Source organism: Lactuca serriola, chromosome 3 (genome assembly GCF_051521515.1).
Source record: "Lactuca serriola cultivar US96UC23 chromosome 3, Lser_US96UC23_V15, whole genome shotgun sequence".
Classification (NCBI taxonomy): Eukaryota; Viridiplantae; Streptophyta; class Magnoliopsida; order Asterales; family Asteraceae; genus Lactuca; species Lactuca serriola.
Window position 1 is genome coordinate 208,489,336 of NC_136410.1, and position 24,137 is coordinate 208,513,472.

Genomic DNA, 24,137 nt, shown 5'->3' on the forward strand with positions numbered 1-24,137 from the left:
TAAATGTGTTTCAGGTACTTTTGTACATTTCGGGAAGGTGGAGGCATGATCGTACACATCCGTTAGCTTATGGAGATTTGAGGATTCGGATACTTTGATATTGTTTTGATAATATCCCATAATTTTTGTGATGACTTGAATTTATGAGTAATATTTTGAGAAATAAATATAAAAATTTTGTTTGAAAATTTAGAGTGTTACAAGTTGGTATCAGAGCCTTAGTTTGAGGGATTTGGGCACACCCTGGGGTATGTCTGGATTCAAACTTAAGAGTTGATAACTTGTCAAAAGAGAATGATTTTTAATCACATGATTTTCCAAAGAAATTAAAGAGTTTTGAAAGCAGATCTGAAGCGGTGTGTACAATCAGACAGAGCATGAGCGGTGGTTTCCTAAAACACCCTTACTTGATTATGTGTTGTTATTATGAGCTGATAGAACTGCATGCTAGTTTAAGGCTAGGGATCTACTCATAATTCCATGCTAGTGTGCCTGCTTAGAAGAGATACCTTTATGCTTGTTATGTGAGCTGGTAGTGTTTCATATGTGTGATTAGAGATCTCCGAGGAGTTGAGAGGTAGGATTGCCTGAATTCAGCGATACCTTTTGTGTTGTGGATAGAGCAATTGGAGTTGTATGCCAGAGTGGTTTTATATGCTGGTGGATGTTGCTTGATGCCTGGATGCTGCTTGCTTTGTGCTTTGTGGAACTCTTCAGCGACAGGGGTTCTTCAACAGCTGATGGCAAAGGAGTGCGGGAACCTAAGAGAGTCTAAGGAGTAATTTCAGTCCCATGAGTGAGCTATTTACCAGTGAGTATTTGCTAGGGAGCGAGCATGTGGAATGAGATTGGCCGATAGGGAAAGTTGAGCAGCTATTTAGGAAATCGGGCCCTAGAGGAAAGTATGGATAGATGTGGAAGGTAGTATTGGGCCCATACTATTGAAAGTAGAGGACCCATACTCGAAATAAGGAGATTCCTCGAGATTCTAAGTAGCAGATTGAGGGGAGATAACATGGTTTAGGTACCATGGTTCGTGGCAGAGTGTGTTTCCGCCTTTACCGGTTATCCGGCTATGGTTGTTCGAACTAAGAGTGGATATGGTAATTTGTGGGGCCAGAGGGTCCTATTGGTAGGGTTGAAATTGTGTATACCTTGCGAGGAAAAAAATCGAGTTTAGGCCTCTAGGGATTTGACTGGTGAGGTGCCAGTTGGAGTTGGAAGACTCAAAAAAGGAGTGGAGGTGATGTGTGGTGGAGAATTGCAGTCTGAGTTGAGTGATCCGCCTATGGAGTGTGAGGGGAATTTCTATGACGAGAATTATGTTATTTCCATTTTCCGTGTTGGAAGGAAGGGTGAGTGCGCTTCTTATCTCAGAGATTAAAGGAAGACCTCGTGGAGGTAAGAAGAGAGCCCTAAGTTACTCCTTATGTCGGGAGGGAGTCACCAGTGCGAACTGTGACAGAAGAGGACAGGGATGGACCTAAAATGAGTATAGCAAGGCGTATTCTAGCAACAGTTGCAGGTAACCAGGGGGAGTATCTCGGAACGATGACCTTCGTGTGTATGCTCAATTGTGAGAGTGAGGTCTCCTGTTTCTATGTGATTCTTGTGATGGGGTGGTATTTGAGGAATAAGAGAATGAAGTGTGCGTTAGTCCATTATTGCCAGAGAAAGGGTCAGTGCTATTTTAGGACTGTCGAAATATTTTCCTTTACAGACGGATGAGATCCTGGGTGATTGGAGGTAGTCACATTGGGAAGTTCCCGAGGTTTCCATATGAGATTCAAAATACTTGGAGTTGATTGGTCTTTATCTGGAAGATTATCAAGTGTTGCATGGTATATTCCAAGACTCGAGTATGGTATATCTGGTGACCCAATCTATAGTGTAATCTGTTTGGTATGCCAATTGGCGATGGGTCAAAGCCTAAGTGGGGGAGAACCATGTATTATGTTGGGAGGATCAACAATCTGTTTAAATTGCGGTTCAGAAGATTGGATTATTAGGATATGTGGTCCAGGTAAATGCGACTTGGGTCTAGTGGTAGTCTAGGCAAGGTACAGAGTGAGGTGATGCATGTCGTATGTGCTCATGAAAGAGTGAGTGTCTTCACCGTAGGTAGTCGTTGGACAAGGATCTTATTATGGTAAGTGTTTCTTCCGGGTTCGCCAATATTCGAGTTTCGAGATTGTTGGGTCGTTGAGGCCGAGTTTCGATTGTTGAGAGATTTTTAAGTTCGACGTATAGGTCTATACCAAGGAAAGGTGCATTATAGGCGACAATATTCGCCAAGAGTAGTAGAGATTATATGGGAGGGTGTGAGCACCTATTTATGTTGGATGACAGAACATGAGTCTAGTGAACTTTGCATGGTGATGATTTGACTATGAGATTGTGGGATTGATCAGTGATTTGAGGTTTCAAGAGAGTGGATGGATCCAGGTAGGAGTAATCACTTAAGGATATCAGGAAGGACTATGGGGTGAGCTCATGGCAAGCGAGGGAGAATCGTAAGACTACCAGGAGCCGTAACATTCACTAGTCAGTGAGAGAGTGTCGTAAGACTACGGGGAGTCGTAGCATTCACTAGTCAGTGAGAGAGTTTCGTAATACTATAGGGACCCATAGCATTTACCAGTCAGTGAGAGAATGTCGTAAGACTGCGGGGAGCCGTAGAATTCACTAGTTAGTGAAAGAGTATTGTAAGACTGCGGGGATCCGTAGCATTTAGTAGTCAGTGAGAGAGTGTCGTAAGACTGTGGGGAGCCATAGCATTCACTAGTCAGTGAGAGAGTGTAGTGGGACTACGGGGAGCCGTAGCATTCACTAGTTAGAGTGTAACGTGGAGGGAATCTTAGGTTTGAGTAGTCTTGCCATTTGAGTCATTGGGAATCTCGTGGTAGGACCAGATGAGAGACTGGGGTCTCAGTGATGGTCAGAAACCATTACAACATGAATTAGGGAAGGGGTTGTTACAAATCCGAAGGATGGGGGTGTAATGCTCACACAGATTTGTGGATCTCAGTGCATGAGTTGAGTATCAGTTTGGAAATGAGCGGTTTCAATTTTTCTGAAGAACTAGACTCTTGTGTTTGACTTTGGCTCTGTCTGGGTGAAAGATAGGCAGATTGGGATTTCAGATTTTCAGATGGATTTCATTGAGTGTTTATGGTTTCCGTTTGATGTTTTAGATCTTGGTGGGTCGATTTGTTTGGTGTGGGGAGGACCACAGCCTACATAGAGATTAGTAAAGGGTAGACGACAGAGGTCGAAGGTGGTGAGTAACTACAGATCGGTTGTAATATTCGCTTTAGGTAAAGCAAACTTAGTGATTGTGTGCACATAGTAATTGAGTGAGATAATTCTGTTGGATTGAACGGATGTGGGTCGTATTGCTGAAGGTGCTAAAAGTAGCTTGTGGCTGTTCCACTACTAGGTCGGGAGTTGATTTTGTCATCGGAATTGGTGTTAAGCATTTGGAGATAGTTGAAGCTTATGGTTGCAGATATCAGTGGATAGTTCCGATCGAGTATGGTCATTCAGTTCGGGGTGGGAGCTAAATCGTCCTGGGTTAGTAGTAAAATGGTTATGTCCGATGGGAGGACATACCTAGTATTGAGTTTCGGTTTCCATACGGATCGGTTCTGATAGTAGTATCGGTGGTTGGTCTTCGGTACGAGGTCACCCCTCCGTTTCTTTGGGTTACGAGCATAGTCGACTAGTATGTTGAGAATAAGTGGTCAGCAATTAATAATGCTCAACAATTTGATTCCACCAGTCGTTCTGAGATATTCAAGGTTGGAAGTCTTCTGTTGGGCCTGATTTTTCGATGATGGGCTTTTATGGTGATGTTCTGCATGGGCGGTCTGTCGGGGAGACAGACCAATATAATTCTAGGTTTCAGAGAGTCAGACGTGGTTCTGCATTGGCAAGGGGTTCGTCCTTCTCAAGGTTGGAAGTTCCTGATTGGTTTCGGTTGTTTTGGGGAGATCATGTTACGTTTCGATTTTTTCTTTTGCACTTCTCGGTTTGCTTGGGATGATCTGAGTGTTATCAAGGAGCGATTTCGAGGGCAAAATCTAATTTAAGTGGGAAAGAATTATAACATCCTGTTTTCAAGTCATCTTCATTTCGGAATGGTAATCAAGGATTTGGTATTAGCAGGGTTAGAATCCTTGAAGAAGTTAGTTATTGGGATTATTTGGAGTTGGATGCTATATAGGATTTTTCGGGTATTCGGTTGTGACTTGGAGCAAAAAGGGTATTTTGATGATCTCTCAGTCGGGCTTTATGGGAAAATGGATTTTAGATTCGGGGTATCTGATGGAAAATATGAATTGACAACAGTGTTGAGCGTATCGATGCCTTTTTATGGATATATGGATGGTCAAGACCGGAGTTGTATCGAGTGAGTTATGGCATTCAGAAGAGTTAGGGTTTGGGTGAAAACCATAGTACGCAGGGCGTACCGAGTGATACGCAGGGCGTACCAAGGAGAACTGTAGTTTGGAATTTTGGTATAAATCATGAAGTGATTAATGGAAAAGTGGGATTAAGAGGGAAGTGCATTGGGCATATAAGCCAGTACGCACAATGTACAAGCCATTAAGCGAGTACGCGCAACGTACCGTTGAGTACATCCTGCGTACTTTGTCTAAGTGGGTTTCCATATTTGGGCTTCAGTTTGGGATGTCTTCTTGGGCCCGATTGCTTGGTGCCTGGTTGGTCCATCTGAGAAAGGGTGTTTTGAATTAGAGTTAATTCGTAGGCTAAAAGGGTAAGGCCCAAGTATGGGATGGGCCCAATTTGGAAAATTGGGCCATTAGTGGAACTTTGTGAACCTTTTTGGTCTTAGGCCATGGTGGGCCTAATGAGTTCGATAAGTAGTAGGCCTAGTTAGTTGGGCCATCTATGGGGCATAATGTTGAGATGTAGCCTTGTATAGTTTTTGATTATAGTGTTGGGTTGTTTTGGACCATATCAAGACTCAGTGTGCAGCAGCAACGACAGTGTAGGGTTTCTCGCATAGTAATTGAGGTGAGTCTACTCACTATACTTACTTGTATGGTAATTTATGTATGACCGGAGGGTCTTATTCGTGTTATTGACTGGGGGGGGGGGGTCTTATTCGTGTTATTGACTGAAAGGTCTTATTCGTATTATTGATTGGAGGGTCTTATTTGCTTATACTGAGATTTGTGATATTATGCATTCTGTCTTTGTGGTTATTGTTGTATATTACTCTGTGGATTTATTCATGACAGTAGGATCCATACCGAGCAGTTAGACCATATGGTCTTCACCGAGACACATCACTGGGGGGTCTATATCGAGCCGTGAGACAAGAGGGTCTTCACTATGACACATGACCGGAGGGTCCTTATCGAGATATAGCCATGAGGGCTATTCAGTTGTGTGTGTTGTATTTGGGGAACTCACTAAGCATCGTCCTTACCGTGTTGAGTTAAATGTGTTTCAGGTACTTCTGTAGATTCTGGGAAGGTGGAGGCATGATTGTACATATTCGTCGGCTTATGGAGATTTGAGGATTTTAGGATACTCTGGTATTGTTTTTATAATAACTTATAATTTTTGTGATGACTTGAATTTATGAGTAATATTTTGAGAAATAAAAATGAATTTTTTTATGCATATTTAGAGTGTTACACTTTTCAATGCTTCATATTTATGTTTCATCGAATACACATCACCAAAACGACTGAAGTCTTCAGTGAAGGTGATGTAACATCTTTCACCATATATAGACATTGTTTTGAAGGGACCATATACATCACTGTGTATGATGCCTGATAAAACATTCGCCTTTTCATTTGTTCCAAAGAAAGAGGATTTTGTTATCTTTCCACATAAACAAGATTCACATATGTCAAATGAATCAATGTCATTTGCCCCCAAAAGTCTACTCTTTTGGAGCTAAGAGATGCGCTTGTTGTTTATGTGTCCAAGGCGACAATGCCATAAATATGTTTGGTTCAAATCTTATTTGAGCCTTTCGGTGTTAACATGATATAGGGACTTATTGTTTGAGGTGTCATCTAGGTTTAATTCATAAATTGCATTTCTTGGTCTAGCCTCAAAATAGAATATTCCATCCAAGAGGGAATGAATATTATCATCAATAAATTAAAAATTAAAACCAGATTTTCTTCAGTGGGAAATTAATGCAATATTTCTAGTAATAAAGGTAATCAAACACACATTGTTTAACGTTAAGTACAGACCAAATGGTAATTGTAAATCAAAATTTCCTATTCCTTGGACTGCATCCCTTGATCCATTGCCCACATGCAATACCATTTCATATGTCTTCAGTTCCCTACTCTTCCCGAACCCCTACAATGAATTACATATATGACTTCCACAACGAGTATCAAATACCTAAGTGTTAAATGAAAAAGTAAATAGTCCCATCAATCATGAAAATGGATATACTTGAAGGGCCTTCCCCGACATTCTTGTTCTTCAACTCAACAAGGTACTTAGGATAATTCTTTTTCCTATGCCCCACGACACCACACTCAAAGCATGTGTCATCTTTGGCAACCTTTTCCTTCTTATTTGGTGGTGGGCTTTGGGGAGCTTTCTTCCCTTTTCCCTTTCCAGCTTGTGGCTTTCCCTTAAAGTTCTTGCCTTTGTTCTTCTTGACTTTTCCTTCCATAATCAAGAGCACTTATGTGACAACCCGAAATTTCCATTATGTACAAACCATTTGAAGCCAATAGAAGTAAAACAGTTACAGTGAAATTCCAGACTTCGAGTATAAGTTTGGTAGTTTTTCAGGATTTACACTTAAGGAGATATCAGGAGAGTGGATGCACTAGGGTTTCATGCAACACTGTTATTCCAACACTCTGTTATATTCGACATCATTTCGGGAATAAAAATATTTTTTTGCCAAAAATATCTCAGGAGTATAAATAGAATTCTAAACCAAATTATGTCATTAGTTACTTTTCCAACTAGAGAAAAGCCATTTTCTCTCTCACAGATCTTCGGGTTTTTATCCCAAATCGTGAGTACACTTCTCTAGTTGTCTTATAATGCTTATAATGTGCTTAATAACTTAGGTTACATAGCAAATCTGTGGGATTCGGGAGTTTACCGCCCAAGAATGTTCTTGGAGAGTAAACTCCTATATGTGGCTTAAATGCTACCTAATCTTTTCCCCATGTTAGGTAACTACCTTAGGCTTGTATGCTAGTGTGTATATGACTAGAAAACATCAAAATCGGATCAAGACCCCAAGATTTGGGAGTTTACCACCCAAGAACACGCGGAGAGTAAACTCCATTTTAAGGGCCAAAAGTGTCCCAATGTCCCTCAAAGCCTCGGGAATGAACCTAGGAACTACCATTACATGTTTTAGACCATAAATCAATGAAGATTCATGGCTAGAAGTGAGTTCACGGCCAAGAGGGTTCTTGGGCCGTGAACTCCATTTTTAGGAGCCAAAACCCCCTAAAAACCTTCCTTAAGCCAAGAGGTTAATTTAGACAAGTACCCTAATGTGTTTTGGACTAGCTAACACACTTAGAACACCAAGAGTAAGGTGTTCACGGCCCAAAAGGTGCTAGGGCCGTGAACTCCATAAAATGGTGCCAAATGGTGCCATAAACTCTTCTAAAGCCAAGTACAAAAGCCTAGTTTAGTTCCTAGTTAATTTAGAGACTTGAAAACACCATAAACATCCTCCCAAGGGAGATTACGGCCGTAATCTCCAAGGGAATATGGTCACAGGGCCGTAAACTCCTAAAAGGAGTTATATTATGCCCTAAACTCTTCCATAGACCAAGCCATTAAGTGGAAATGCTTATTAGGGCCTTATAGAGCATCAAACATCAAATGGACACATAAGTATGAGTTCACGGCCATAAACTCATGAGTTCACGGCCGTAAACTCATTTGGTAGTGTTGTTAGGGTCGTGAACTCCCTTATGGAGTTTTCCTTGAGCCCTACACACAATAGCTTCCCCTACAAACACTTAGATGCAATCCTAGAGGCTAATAACACTTGATAAAGGTGTTTAGCATGTCCTAGGGTGTCTTGACTTGTTTATTAGTTCTTTATAGACCAATTTGTTACATATATGTGAAATTATATGTTAACTAGGATCATAAGTGTGTTAAAGACTTCACTTGACACCTAGCGGTCCTACCTCTTCAGTTCATCCGTATCACCCACAACAGGTGAGTTCATACCCCTTAATCAATGTTTTAAACTGTTTTTAAATGTTTTATGGGGGGGGGATACAAGTAGAATCATGCTACTTATTATATCAATCACATGTGATTAATTAGCAACATTCAAATGATTTACTACTCATTAGCCGTTTTACCAAACAGTTTCCTTCAAATGATTTTCATAAACACTTTATATGTTTAAAACTCCTTATTACACTATACATTTTACTCTATATATTACATTTCAAACTTATTTACAATTGTGTTTCAAACAAATGTTTCTTTATACTAAACCGTTTTATCAAACCCATGCCTTCAAAACCCTTTTATAGATCGACATCAAGTTGATCGTTTCTTAGAAAATATTTATGTTCAAAGGTTTTTACAAAACTTATTTTATGCTTTTATTATAAATTGCATGCCTCTATATGTATGGTTATATAAGAAATGTTTAAAAGACTTAGGAAGGCTATCCACCCTATTTCCTTTTCGTGCTTGAGATGTGGTCTGGTGCGATATCGGGTACCGTCCGAAGGTCGTTTAAACATTAGTTATATATCATGTATACATATATGGACATAACAGTTCCTTTTATTCAATTCAGTGCCTTTGGGTAGCAAATTCATACGTTCATATACTTTTACATGATTATGCTTACATAAGTACAATTACATGATCACACTTACATGAGTACGCTTACATATACATCGAACAGACGTCACTAGGTGCTATAGAATGGAACCAGTTCAGGATCTAACTATACCGATGAATCACAACGCAATTGTGATCGTTATATCGAGTATACATGATCATAGTAATGTGGATGCTCATGGCTTGCATACATGCAGGGGTCGTGGGTAGGTCCCAAAATCCCTTTGATAGGGGAGCGTATAGTCTGGGATCTAGACATCACATTATACCTTATCCCTCAAATAAGGCAGTTGAGTACCGATGTAGTTATTTATATCAAATACTACAGTACTTAGAAGAATTACCCTAGACTTTAGGTAATTGGTACGGTTGTAGTTCAACGCTACACCATAGTACTATTTCTTTTTCCCATTAAATTCACTCCGTGAACATTTACACGACGCACTGTAATGTAGAAACTATCTTTTTGATTAATGGTAGTCAGACTTGGGAAAATACACACTCTTTCAAGAGACACACACATACACTAGATGCCTTGGTAGAAGGCTACATAGAGATCAGTTAAGTCTTGGTAGAAGACTCCCTGTTATAATAGTAGGAATCATAGGGATTTCTAGGGTTTTTCAAATGTTTACAGTTGTTTTACAAACATTTTCAATACTTACAGTTCATATATAAATTCTTACATACAAATACTTACATACATATTAAGACACTAAAATACTTATGATCTCACCAGCTTCAAAGCTGATACTCGCTTTCAAAATTACTTGTATCCTCAGGTCATCATAGACAGGTACCAATGCAAGGATTAGGGAAGATGGAGCTCGTTGAAGACTCCACTTTCATTTTGATTTATGCTTTAGTGTTTATCATAATTTGACAGAACACACTTGTATAATAATTATATTATTAATGCAATGGATGATGTTGTTGCTTGTTTACTACTTTACATTGTTGTGATACTGTACATGACGTCCTCCGCCCCATAACGTTTTCGCCGTTCTTGGTTTTGGGGTGTGACATATTGGTATCAGAGCATTGTTTATAGTGAATTAAGTATATCAACCCATAAAAGATATACTAACTATAAATACATAAGGGATAAAAATACCCTGACCAAGAGTTTATACTTTAAAGAATAAAATATTTAATAATGTATACGTGCCTGCATTCATACTAAAATCAGTGTCACTAGGACAGTACAAAAGAATTACGATTGTTGGGCAACGCAAGTGGGCTTAGAGACATATGGTCAAAACTGGGAAGATATAGCATGATCACCTATATTATCCGAGGGTTGACTAGCATGTGCCTAAGTTTAATTGTGTGGTTGCAACAATGCTAAAATGTTACCAACTCTACCACAATAAGAACAACAGAACATAACATTAAACTTAAAATACTATAGGAGTATTTGGTGTTACTATAAGTACGTTATACTTGAGAACTAAAACGGGATCTTCATTACTAAGTTGATAGTTGCTAAGTGGATACACTATGGCTATATGTAATTAGGATGTTATAGACTGAGAATCTGTGAAAATTTTACTTTACCCCTATTCTGTGTGAATATGGAGTTAAGGTCACTTATTCGAAGGCCTATCCTGTTTCGATTACATATAACTAGTATGCACTTCACAAATAGCGATGTAACTAATGAATATTTTCTAAATAATTATCTAGATAGTTCTGTTGGATTAATGTCTAAGTCCATAACTATAATTGGTAAGACTTGACCCGACCCGGCATGGTCCATTTGGGTTGCATGGCATCATGCACTTGGATAGACTAAAATGAGAGAAATAACACTTAAGGTTGATTAATATATTATAAGTTCTAATGTATTAATAAGATTATTTAATTAGTATTGATCAATAATTGATTTAGAATTAATTATGTGATCAAAAGAAGACTAATTAAATATATGGGTTGATTGTGTAAATCATCCATACTTATATAGTGGGCTAATGCTCCATGGATTATCAAGTTGGGCTCAAACCCATTGGATGCTCCATGGTGTATTTGAACCCATGGATCCAAGGAAATGGAAAGCCATGACAATTAGGGTTTACCCTAATTGTAACAACTATATAAGCATCTTATTGATGTGAGAAATCGGCCACTAGATATGCATGGACGGCAAGCCGATTCTTGAAGTATTCTAGTTTCTCTCTAATTTATTCCAAGTGCTTATGGTGTTGTGTGAACCATTTGAGGTGTCACACTTGGGGCACTAGGCACTCAAGCTTCATGAAAACAAGCACCAACAAAAGGTATGTTATTCTAACTTGTGTTATTCAAAGTTTTGTATGCTAGAATAGAACAATACCTTGGAAAGTTGATATTTGCATGTATAATAGAGAAAACATAGATCCAAGGTATTTAGGGTAGCATGTACACTTAGGAGTGTTAGATTGCTCAAAACCCAATAGTGGTATCAGAGACAGGTTTGTTTTCTTGATGTACTTGCTTAAACTGCTTAAAAATCGACTTTTGGTGCTGTCTGCCTAGCAGACTCGCCGAGTCCATGAAGGGACTCGACGAGTCCAAGGCAAAATGCATCCAACTCACCGAGTTTGTTCATGCACTCGACGAGTTGGACCCCCAGACAACATATTTTTGAGTTTTGGTGCTGGAATTGGTCTAGAATCATTACCTTTGACTGTTTTGGGCTTATAAAACTTGTTTTGAATGTGGTAATGATTATGTTAAACCAATTTCAATGCTATAATAAAAGTTTCAAGTTTATATGTGTTCATGTTATTCTTGAAAACTATTGATTATGAATGATCATGCTTATGAGTTTTGCTAGATCATAGGAATTGTGTGTAAATTGTTTGTTGATATAATTCATGATCTTGTTGAAAATTGTATGGAGTTCATAACTTGTCCTCAAGTTATGAATTTTCATGAATTGTATGTTTCCTTGATTTATGAGTTAGTTTAGATTGATAATGACAAAAATTATGTTTTAGTTGTTTTCAATCCATATTAGTCTAAAAGAAGTTCATAAAATATGTTTTTGTAACTTGTCTTCAAGTTATGTGAAAAGTCATATTTATGAATCTTAAAAACTCATAAAAGTTTTGTAGGTTACATAAAATGTAAGGTTTTTTTCCATTAAATAGTTTAATGACTCCATAACTTGTCCTCAAGTTATGGATGTTGAAGAGACACTTCTTTAAAGTGTTTTTAAATAGTAAGGGGTTACATTAAAATGAAGAGTCTTCATTTTAATGAACCATTAAACTCATAAGTTATGATTTAAAGAGTCTTGAAATAGTTTCAAAACTTGCCCTCAAGTTTTGGAATTTGAAAAGTTACTCCTCATGTATACTTTAATTCCAAATTGAACATTGAAATTTTAAAAAGTTTAAAATTCAACCCTTATACTATTATTATAATTTTAATTATATAGATATGTATAAGAGGAAGTCAATCTTACCGTTAGTAGGCCTCATTCACGAAGCCGTTCTATAAGGGGGTATAAGGTTACTGCCTAGAAAATGGCAGTTTAATAAGTGTCCACTCTCACCCACCGCTTCCTTGACTGGTGGAGGGTCGTTAGCCGAACGGGTAGGAATGGACTATAATTCTCCCTTCATTAAAAGTATAATGAAAAATACTAAGTAACTAAACACTTATAAATTCCCAATCTTAGTTACTTAGGAAAATGTGAAAAGGTGCTAGCCCATAAAATTACACTTTGTACCTTACCAAGTCATTAGTGGAGCGTGTGTGGTTAACCGGCACACTAACATGGACTAGTAAGAGTGGGAAAGGGTAACTTGACTTTATTATAGATCGCTGGAGCGTGTGTGGTTAACCGGCACATCGATTAGGTAATATTGTTAAGGGCACCAAGTCAATTTGTATGGTTATTCACACCTTGTTTGTGATCCTCGACATCCCAGTCACAAATTTGAGAGGGCACAATCGAGATTCAAACATGCCATTGAAAAGTTCAATGTATCTCAAAAGATCTAAGAGTTTCAAAACCAATAAAACCTAATAATAAAATATTTCATTTTCATGGTGGAAATTGGTAAATCGTCATTTACCTACCTTCAACTATTTTATAATTTGGATTACGACATCCCTCTTCCAGTTATAAATAGGTTGTTGGGTCCTAGCCTTAATATTTCATATTGGGTGTTATATTAAGGACTTTAAATCAACTAACTTGAATTTCTCCCATTGTAGATGTCTAGTTTAGACAGCTATGGTCTTCCCAAATCTCTAGGAACAAGCTTCCTAATGAAGATGATATCCCAAATGGCAATGAAGGTGAAAGATCAATCCCTTTGTTCGGCATTTGTGGGAATAGAAATCATACTTCACTTCATCCACCTCCTCCAATAAATCTCCCTATCCCACAAGTTTTAAGACTTGATAAGTTCTTAGTCACTCAATCCTTATTGGCAAGCAAAGTCTGTATGTGCTTAGATCTTGGGGATTAAGCCACATATTGACAAGTCGGGAGAGTCGGGTGTCGAAGTCTCGGGGTAGCTGGCTGCTGACTTGGTTCTTCAGTCACTCCCTGATGACAGGTCGCGACAAGACCCTTAATGATCTTACCTATTTGCTTGATGATGCTAAATCAACAGTGATTTGGAGCATTAGTAAAGCAAATTGGATTGGAAGATCTACTTTCCAAACCTATTTGGACATTGAAAATTGTGACATTAGAGGTCCACAAAAAACTTTCTCTTCCCAATGGAAAGGGATCGGCCATAGTCAACTCGGTTGACCAAATGGTTAAGAGAAAGGTTAAGGATGGTAAAGTCAATAGGTTTGACTCTACTTCAGGTAAAGTCCATTGTCTAACTCTATTAAGTTTCTATTATGAGATTCTTATTGCATAATGTGACGAGGTCACATGTTGATGTTTTAAGAATCAAAGAAAAAGTGAAGAAACTTAAAGGAAGTATATGCTGATTCTGATCGCGATCGCATGGTTCGGTGATCAGAATTTTGAGTTATTACTTAAGAGTTATGATATATTGCTTAGGAATAGATAACAACAAGTTTTCCATATGGATTGTAAGGATAAATTTTTCCGCAAAGTTTTAAAATAAAAGAAAAATGGTTTTGATTTTATCTATTTTAAGTATCCTTACAATGGCATTTGTGAAAAATTGTTGATTATATGTTTCCATTGATAAGCAATATGGGTAAATGGATTTGATTCTTTCATTAGTGAAAGTGTCATAATTTACCAAATAAGGAAAGATTCTCATCACTCAAGTTTCAGTTGGATAGAAACTTGGAATCATGCAACTTGTATTGTATGATCATGAGAATTTTTTTTATATATTTGGGAAATTAAGTCTAATTCCTTGTTCACATGTATATGTGAATCAAGTGAAGGACAAAGGGATCGGATACACTTAGGTGTGCGCTGATCAGGTCCACCACAAAGTTGATTAGATTATTCATTATGATTTACTAAAGTTTAGTAAATGTGGTTATACTTACACGTTTAAGTATAGTTATGGATCATTGGAGAAGTTTCAATGATAGACATAATGAGTAAGAAGAATCAAACAAGTCAGAAAGATAAAAGTTTCTCTAATCTGAAGAGATGGGAGAGTACTTGAGTATCTTGTTTTATGATTATCTTAGTGATTATGAAACCATGTCACAATTGATCCTCTGAGGACACATTAGTTCATTTTTTTTTACTAAGGAGAGGAATCGTGAATTGTTGAAATGGTTAGATCAAAAGATAAATTATACTTCGTTCCAAAATTAAATCTTAGAGTCATACTCCAAGATTAAGCCTTGAGTGACATAATCTTAAGAAAGGTTTAAAACACTTGTTAAATGTAGAGTAAAATGTGTTCTTACTCTTGTACATTTGAAATTGGTAAGTTGTGATGTTTTGGAAAAAACAAAGACCAACTAAGACCAATTGTGAGAAGTGTTTAACCTGATAAGAATCTGCACTAACTCTTGAATATTCGTTTTTGTCAAGGAATGGTTCTTGACAAAGAGAATCTTATATGTCAAGAGGTCAGTGGGAGTCTTAAAAGGATCTTAAGATAGATTCAAGAACTAATCAAGAGTTTTGTTAATCACTAGACCACGACTTGAGGTTTGTAACCTATCGTGTTGACATATTCTGTGCCCATTCCAGTTAAAGTTGGTTTTGCATTGGAGTTCTGAGAGTTCTCAACTGGTTGCATAACAACTTGGAAGCAATGGCTGGCCCTTGTGCTACCAGGTGGCAAGAAATTAAGACTGCACAAGTTCAGTCCATATAAATTTGGATTTTTCATTAACCTTGTCATGTGATTATGGTTATGTCAAATTCACATGGATAGGAACACATACACCATCAAAATCTAAGTGTCATAAGGTTTCTCTCCGATTCATGAAAATGATAGTGAGGAAACTCTTTCACTAAGTAGATTTAAGTGGATAGCAAGTGTGAAGTTTGCATTCTCATATCGTTAGTGGAGCGTGTGTGGTTAACCGGCACACTAACTAATAAGAATGGCAAAGGTTTAGACTCACATGTGAGCTATCTAAGGAAAGGTTTAGACTCCAGGTGTATGATTTGATAAAGTCTTATCAAGGCAATCTAGTATCAGAAATCTGACTGATTTCTAGGTACATGTCAAAGCTAGTGGGAGTATAAAGTGTTATGCTAGATAGATAATAATCATTATGCTAGTGGGAGCATGATGATTATGTTGCAAGCTAGCAATGTTAATTATAGAAAACAAAAGTTTCAACTCGCTTTGAAAAAGTTGTTTTACTATAATTAAGGGAGAGAAATTTATACTTCATTCCAATTCTACAAGCTTAGATTGAGATTTTAATCAACTTTAGTCAAGAATATATATGAATGTTATGTTGGAATGGTTCAACATAAGGAATTTCTATATATGTTGCTTTCTCAAAATTCGATTATGATTACGGCATCCCTCTTCATAGTTCGAATTATGAGAACATGGCAAATAAAATTTTTATAGCATGAATCGTATCCCATATGCTTCGGATATAGGATCGATTGCATGTGTTATAATATCCATCCATTCTAAATTTTCCTAATGCTTAGGGCGTTAAGAAGGGAAAAGGGATTAGATATGGATATGACTAAGATGATTAAGCAATTGTCGAGAACAATTTGGAGTTTTCCAAAGTTTGGTTACTCATGGACAATTGGAAGTATAGAGTAAGGATCGTATTGACATATTTTGGAAAGAGGAAACTCTTGTTCAAAAGTGATGGTCAAGATGGGAATATAGAATTGTTTCCATAGGTGGAAGTTATTCTTTGAATCTGTGTAAGATTAAAGAACTTAATGCAAAGAAGGATGTTCAAAGAAATGTACTTTGAATTTAAGACTTCATCTCCATGGAATTGCTTTCCATTGGAATACTTTGTGATGTTTGTTGCCAAGTCTTTGTGACTTGTGTGAATATCATTACAAGAGGATCATTGCATAGATTACGGTAAATGACAAGAACTTGGTATTCTTACATTTACAATAAGGATTGGGATTGTGAAATGAGAATCATTGAAGTCATGTTCAATTGATATACATTTCACAAAGAGATGACCATATGTAAACATAGTGTGCATACTTGGAGTATGACATAGCTATTGTTTAGAGAAACATAGTATGCATGCTTGGAGCATGGCATCACTACTGATTCAATTCAAGTATTAAGTTGATTAATCGAAACATGAATAATGAGTGATCAATATGGTGCTTAGATAAAAGGTGTTTTATTTACGCTCAAAGTGTTAAGGCCATATAGGAGTAGTATTATTTTGTGTTTCACTTTGCATGTTTTGACTTCCATAATAACTAGGTCATTCTCCCGAACGACCAAGTTATTCAAACCATCCACAGTCGGTCATATGTTGGAAGTAGATATGAATCAAGACTGTCATGAATTTGGCTTGTATGATTTGTCTAAAGTGCTTTAGACAATGCAATAGTTGCTACACATTCATGAGTACTCATAAGGGATGAGTATTGGATTCAACCCACACTCATTTGGATTCACTTCATGGATTTTATCACGAGTGAATCATGAGACGATAATATCTTATATTCTTCAAACCTAGAGATATGAGTTGTTGCCTATGAGTTGGTTATACATTGATTGTACGAAAACGCATTGGTAACTCGATGCTATAAAACGTGCCTTTGTGTATGATTCAACAAGTAGTCAGTACAAGCATATGAGTCGAAGTTTATCCATTCCTTTTACCCTCAAAGGGATACAAGCGATATCTGTGGGCCCCTCGATGATTTAGTGATGACAAAAGTAAGTGCTCGGTCAGGCCTGGACTTATTTGATTTGTTCAATTAGTCAGTCGTCATAAATCAGAAATCGGGAAACAACAAATGGACAGAGAGAATGATTATAATCCATGTCTCATTCCATATGATATCTATAATGGAGGAATATATGGTCACTTATCTAATGGACAAGTCATTGACAGAGGTTAGAGTTCATTGACAAGGTCAGAGATCGACAGATGCTTTTGAGAGCTACGATTTCTAGTTGGGTTCCGAAGTCATACTTGCAATAATAGTTTTAGACTTATCCAAGTGGGAGACTGTTGGATTAATGTCTAAGTCCATAACTATAATTGGTAAGACTTGACCCGACCCGGCATGGTCCATTTGGGTTGCATGTCGCCATGCACTTGGATAGACTAAAATGAGAGAAATAACACTTAAGGTTTATTAATATATTATAAGTTCTAATATATTAATAAGATTATTTAATTAGTATTGATCAATAATTGATTTAGAACTAATTATGTGATCAAAAGAAGACTAATTAAATATATGGGTTGATTGTGTAAATGATCCATACTTATATAGTGGGCTAATGCTCCATGGATTATCAAGTTGGGCTCAAACCCATTGGATGCTCCATGGATGCTCCATGGTGTACTTGAATCCATGGATCCAAGGAAATGGAAAGTCATGACAATTAGGGTTTACCCTAATTGTAACAACTATATAAGCATCTTATTGATGTGAGAAATCGGCCACTAGATATGCATGGAGGGCAAGCCGATTCTTGAAGTATTCTAATTTCTCTCTAATTTATTCCAAGTGCTTATGGTGTTGTGTGAACCATTTGAGGTGTCACACTTGGAGCACTAGGCACTCAAGCTTCATGAAGACAAGCACCAACAAAAGGTATGTTATTCTAACTTGTGTTATTCAAAGTTTTGTATGCTAGAATAGAACAATACCTTGGAAAGTTGATATTTGCATGTATAATAGAGAAAACATAGATCCAAGGTACTTAGGGTAGCATGTACACTTAGGAGTGTTATATTGCTCAAAACCCAACAAGTTCGTCTAATAATTATTTCTTCCCCCAATTCTCGCATAAATAACATGGCTGGACTCCATCCCCACGGCAACCAGTACCTCCTGAATGAGGTCATTGCTGGTTGGTTTGGAGAAGAACCAGAGAATGATCATGTGATCCCTTTGAATGATCACCATGATGAAAACCCTTCAGACGATGCTAATTCCGAACCAGAGGTTGAGAACCTACCCCAGGCAGCTCCCGTTCCAATTCCTAACCCTCGTCCGGTTTTTCATGGCCCGACCCCTGAGTGGGTGGAATGCTTGGAAACATGGAGCCAAGGACAAGATTAGCCCATGCCATTTAATGGTGACTGAACACTACTAGAAAAAAAAGCCTTTTACGACGCTCATTGCGCGTCGTAAAAGGCTCAGACGACGCGCAAATGCATGTCAAGGAAGGCCCTGTCATAAAGAGAGACGACGCGCATTTACGACGCTCATTTACGACGCTCATTTACGACGCGCAATTACGACGCGCGTTTACGACACGCAATGCGTATCAAGGAAGGCCCTGTCATAAAGGAAGATGACACGCATTCGCGTGTCGTAACCTTACGACGCGCGTGTTAATGACACGCAATGCGTATCAAGAAAGCCCCTGTCAAGTAAGGCCATGTCATAAATGAAGATGACACACATTTTTGCGTATCGTAAATTTAGATGTTTAAAAAAAATAAATTTATATATTTATTAATTTTTAGATTAAATTTGCATTTAATTTCTCATAATAGAAATAAAATACCATATACAAAAAATACAATCCATTGCATAATATAAAATAAAATTTCATACTCAAAAAATAAAGTAAATTGCACAAATTGTAATGTCATACAAAGAATCATTCAAATGTTAAACAAAAATAATACATTGCTAACATGGGTTATACATTCCTATAAAACTAACAAATAATCATACAACTCTGTTTCTTACTGGAAAGGAATGTCAAACATGATTACAAGTCTCCCTTAATCTTGATTATTCACCTGCTTAAGTAGAATGTTGTTGTTGAGAAGGTTACCTAGCAACAGAGAAAAACACAACACCTCTCCCACAATCACAACATCATTTACAGAGAAAGGGTTGTCAATTACTTTCATTAAGACTTTCATTCAATCACAAAAATATTAAATAAAAGGGTGAAACAGTAACTTACTTTTGATAAGTTGATCTCCCTTAGAGCAAACACAGCTAAAGCATTGAACAAGACCCTATTTCAAAATTTTATAAATACAGAAATCATGATACCTGATATTGGAATACAGACTTTGAGACATGAATAAATACGAGTAGATTAACCTGGATACATAGGAAGTAAAGATGGAAGGTACTAGAACTCCGGGGGCATTGGGTTGGTTCCTTCCCACTCGCACACACCAAGCCAGAACTCCACTTAATCCAGCACCAAAATAAGCCTGCATTCAAAAAGCTGCAGGGGTGAGTCACAATTCAAGAATCTGTTAAAATTTGAGGAATAACATGTTCAACCAAAACAATATTAGAAAACAGGGTTAAATGTGAAACATAGACATGTAATAATTATCAAGGTGCTGGAATACTTGAAATCTAGATTATTTGCTTGTTTGTACATCCAGACGATTTTATCACGAACATAAGTCATGTTATCAACTTTCTGAAGAAGTATACCAAGACATTTGTAGGAGAAGAATACTCTCAATAAGATAATTTAATTAAAAAAAGGTAATGATAATGATAATGAGTTCATACCTGTGAAGTAGTGCAGAATGCTCATCATCATATGTATAAATCTCATACTGCTTTGCAAAAGCATTTCCAAGAGAAATGACCCAATCAATGTCTTGAACAACATCCAAAGTTTCTGCAAGAAACTGCGAACAAAAAAAAGAAATAAATAATAATGACATGAAAAGTAAGACTATCAGTCTATAACCTCAACAATAAAACAAAACAAATTATTATTAAAATCAAATAATGATAATACAAATTGTTACAAATTATGGGACAGCAGGGTCTTCTATGATGACATATAAAGCAGCCCTATTACAATATTACCCTTGTGGGACAGCAGTACATGACTAAATGCATGTAGATTGATAAGGTTGTTTCTTTTTTACTTAATAAAATCAAAATGACTTGTCGTGCTAAGTGAGAGGTTGGTCACTTTATGTATTAAGACCCTCCCTATTACACTATTACCCTTGTTTATTTTTTTTATTTTATTCAACTTTTGACAATCTCATGAAAAAGGCAGTATCGACCTCGTTTTTTTCAATGTTCACAGAATTTTAAGCAAAATGTTGGCATCTATTTACCTGTTGTTGTTTGTTTTAGAATTTGGAGAGAGAGAGAGAGAAAGAGAGAGAGAGAGAGAGAGAGAGAGAGAGAGAGAATCTTCATGCCTTTATGGTGTATCAAAGGAGGGCGCGAAAAGACAACCCAGTTACCATCCTAAGCAATTAGTGGTCCTAGACCATGTGAAAAACAGAGCTCATATCATAAGCTGATTTCATAAGGGGCAACAACCAGTATGGCAATCCAAGCATTCCAAAATTTGAAAACTCAAAGCTTGTCATTGGCTCACAAGTTTTGTTGTATTTCCGCACCACCTGACCATCTAAACACTCTTGTTTCTTAGAGGATATTGTAGTTCATCAATTAAAACAAAAGGAAAATATTTAATTTTACCTGTGTCACAAATTACGATATTGTCCTGAAAAGTTACCACAGAATAAAGCAGACCCGCACGTGAAATACCCTCCACCGAGAAATTATTTTGTGGCAGCTGCTGACTAGGTAGTATTTCTTTTACGAGGGATGATTTCTCCTTTATCAACTGTCCACAGATCTCTATAATCTTTGAAGATCCTTCACACCACAAAAAATATTATTAAATAACATCATAATTAACCTAGAAACATCAAAAGAATATGTAGACAATAGAAGTCAAACCTTTGACCACTTCTTGAATGATACCATATGACAGATCCATGATCCATAAAGTTTCAAAACTGCATGAAAACATTATATAGCAGATTAACAGTATATCATGTTAATTAAAATATGACATGTAAAATGTGGTAATTTTCCAATGACTTGAGAAGATGCCAGGGGTAAAAATGTAATTTAGGATCAACTTCCTCAAACACTGTATAAAAAAGGACGCAAGCATTACCAGTCGTGCGAGTCATAACTGTTGTTACGGTTGTCACCCATCACAAAGACACACCCTTCTGGCACAAGCTAAACCACAAACAACATAAACATGATTTGAGATTAAATCTTTTGTTCTAATTAGCATAATGAAGGCTTTATATGGAGTTGAAGGGAACAAAAAAGTTACCATAGGTTTCATTTCGTATTTTAATGGCTCTAAGATGAATTCTTCATCTTGTGCTACACCATTCACTAGTAGTTTACCTCCTCTTACCTAAAATATGGAACGAATTTAACATCTTGGAAAGATAAATGTTGTAGATAATTCTCTTGAAAAAAGGAGGTTAATCATAAATCATAATCTTACCTCAACCCAATCTCCAGCCTTTGCTACAATTCTTTTTATAAATACATCACCAGAACTGTAGCCAAATTCCTACAAGATTATTGATACAAGACAATGAGCAAACAACAAAACACAGAACTAATCAAAGATACTTATAATCAAGAAGTGAAATCGCACCTGAAGAATGGGAGGAGCCTTGAAGATCACAATATCTGAAACTTCTGGCTTCCGAAAGATGTATGAAACCTAAATCAATAACAGGCAAAAACTCAAAATCTTGCATACAATCACTATGTGAATTGAAAAGCCAAAATGGCGAAATTGGCAACCATCATTCATATAGTGTGTAATAAGGTTAGAATTGGGATTATACCTTTTCGGCCATTATACGATCACCCACATCAAGGGTAGGGCTCATGGATGCAGAGGGGATGGATCTTGGTTCAGCCAACTGCGATCGGAATAAGATACTGACACTCAAAGCGGTGAAGGCAGCCTTAGCATCATCGGAGCAAACACTTAATAGTTTTGAAAACCAATTGTTCCTCTCAACGATGCTTTTGGTACTTGCAACATTGTAGGTTTTCACGCAATCAGTAGTAGTCTGATTGGACTTCATCGAGCTAGTACCGCCTTTATCAACCTCCGTACTGTTAATCTCGTTACATGGGAGCCACTTCGACCCTTGGAAAAACGGAATCATGGAAGACGCCTTCAACGACGAAATCCCAAAAACCCCAGAACCACCACCAACGCCACCACCGGTAGCCGTTGACTTTACCAACTAGATCAATCCAACAACGAGGGGAGAAGGTTTGGAGGAGGTCTCAACGCCAAGAAAATCACATGCGAGAGTGGCATACGCCGAAACCGAACACCTTGAACCCGCCATTGCTGCCGGACCGTACCCGGCGACGGGATCTCGGTCGGGATTCTGGAATATACGAGGACGAGAAAAAACCTCGTGAAAAATTCGGCATGTATTGGATTTTCCGGAGGCGGTGGCTAGGTTTTGGGCCACGTAGCCGGAGTAAGAAACAATGAATCTGATCGCCATACACGCAATTTTGATTAACAACAAAAAGATTTGGAAAATTGCTTCTTCGGTGATCAATTGTTGTGACGTGAAAAGAAAACTCACAAAGAAAGAGATCCAATTGAAAATGAAGGAATCAATGAGATTAGGAGGGTGGGGTGGAATCGAAGGGTAAGATTAGAACAAGAAGGGAAGAATCGGGAGCTGAAAATTGGGGGAAATGATGAAATCGAAAAACCCCAAAGCTGAAAACAACCTGAGATTTCCTCCGGGAAGCGATGGAGAGATCTCAAGGGTGTGGAGACGAAAGAGACTTCCGGTGAAAAACGTTGTGGGTAGGTCTGTGTTCAAAATTGATAGATTTTTTTTCAAAATTGATAGGGGTTGTGATTCTTTAGGCTTCAAAATTGATAGATTTTTTTTCGATTCTTTCAAGTTTGAATCAGAAAATGAGAAAGAGTTAGGGAAATCAAGAGTGCAATGCTCGTCCTTGTTAGGTTGAAGATGAAAGATAGATAGAAGATAGAAAAAAAAAAGGCAGGTTTTCAAAATTTTGGGGATTTCATTTCCCCCCTTGTCTACTAAAAGCGCGTTTCATTAAAATTATAAAGCGACAGGTAGAGACGACGCGCGTTTAAGATAAAGCGCCCTCCGTTTTTTTAATTTTTTTTTCTTGAGACACTAAAGTAAGGGCACGCAATAAAGCGTGACGTAAATCCTTAAATTTTTTGGAGAGATGACACTATTTTAAGGGCACGTCCTTTTGCGTATCGTTAATTATCGCGTGTCGTAAAAAGCGCGTCATTAAAGGTCTTTTTTCTAGTAGTGGAATCTTTTACGACATGAGCAATGGGGGCTCAGCATACAGAATCTTGCCAATCTTGGTCCGCATGGTGGCCCGAAATGAGATTCAAGGTAGGACAACCCTATATCAGATTACCGAAGTTGTCACCGACGCTAAAATGCATACCCTCCGCACCATTCGTCTAGAAGATGCTCGCGAGAGATCAGAGAGAAACCATGAAACCCTGCTGCAAGCACTGGCTGAATCACGAGCCGGAGTCATAAAGCTCCGAGTACGCCAAAGGGTGTATAAAAGACACCTACTTGATGTGGAACGTCAACTGGCTAAACTGAGAGTTCACCAGAGGATTGACCGTCGCCAGTAGTAGACGCTTTACTTTATTTTCCTTGTTAAAAGGAATCGTTTTTTTGTCTCTGCCCGATGTGGCATTTTCTATGAAATTACCTTGTACTGTAAGTACTTTAGGTTAGGACCTTATGCTGTCAAGAATTATCTTCTCTGGATATGATGTAAGACCTTCAAGGTCATTTCCCCGAATCTTTACGTCGGGAATATCAAAGATATTGACAGCCGGCTAAATTCTGTGTCATTCTTCATTCAA

The 24,137-nt window shown here is 37.6% G+C and overlaps 1 pseudogene; it reads right to left on the reverse strand.

Moving 5' to 3' along the window:
* Positions 1–19,607: 19,607 nt before the first annotated feature.
* LOC145096000 (thylakoidal processing peptidase 1, chloroplastic-like) lies at positions 19,608–22,752 on the reverse strand (annotated as a pseudogene).
* Positions 22,753–24,137: the final 1,385 nt, after the last annotated feature.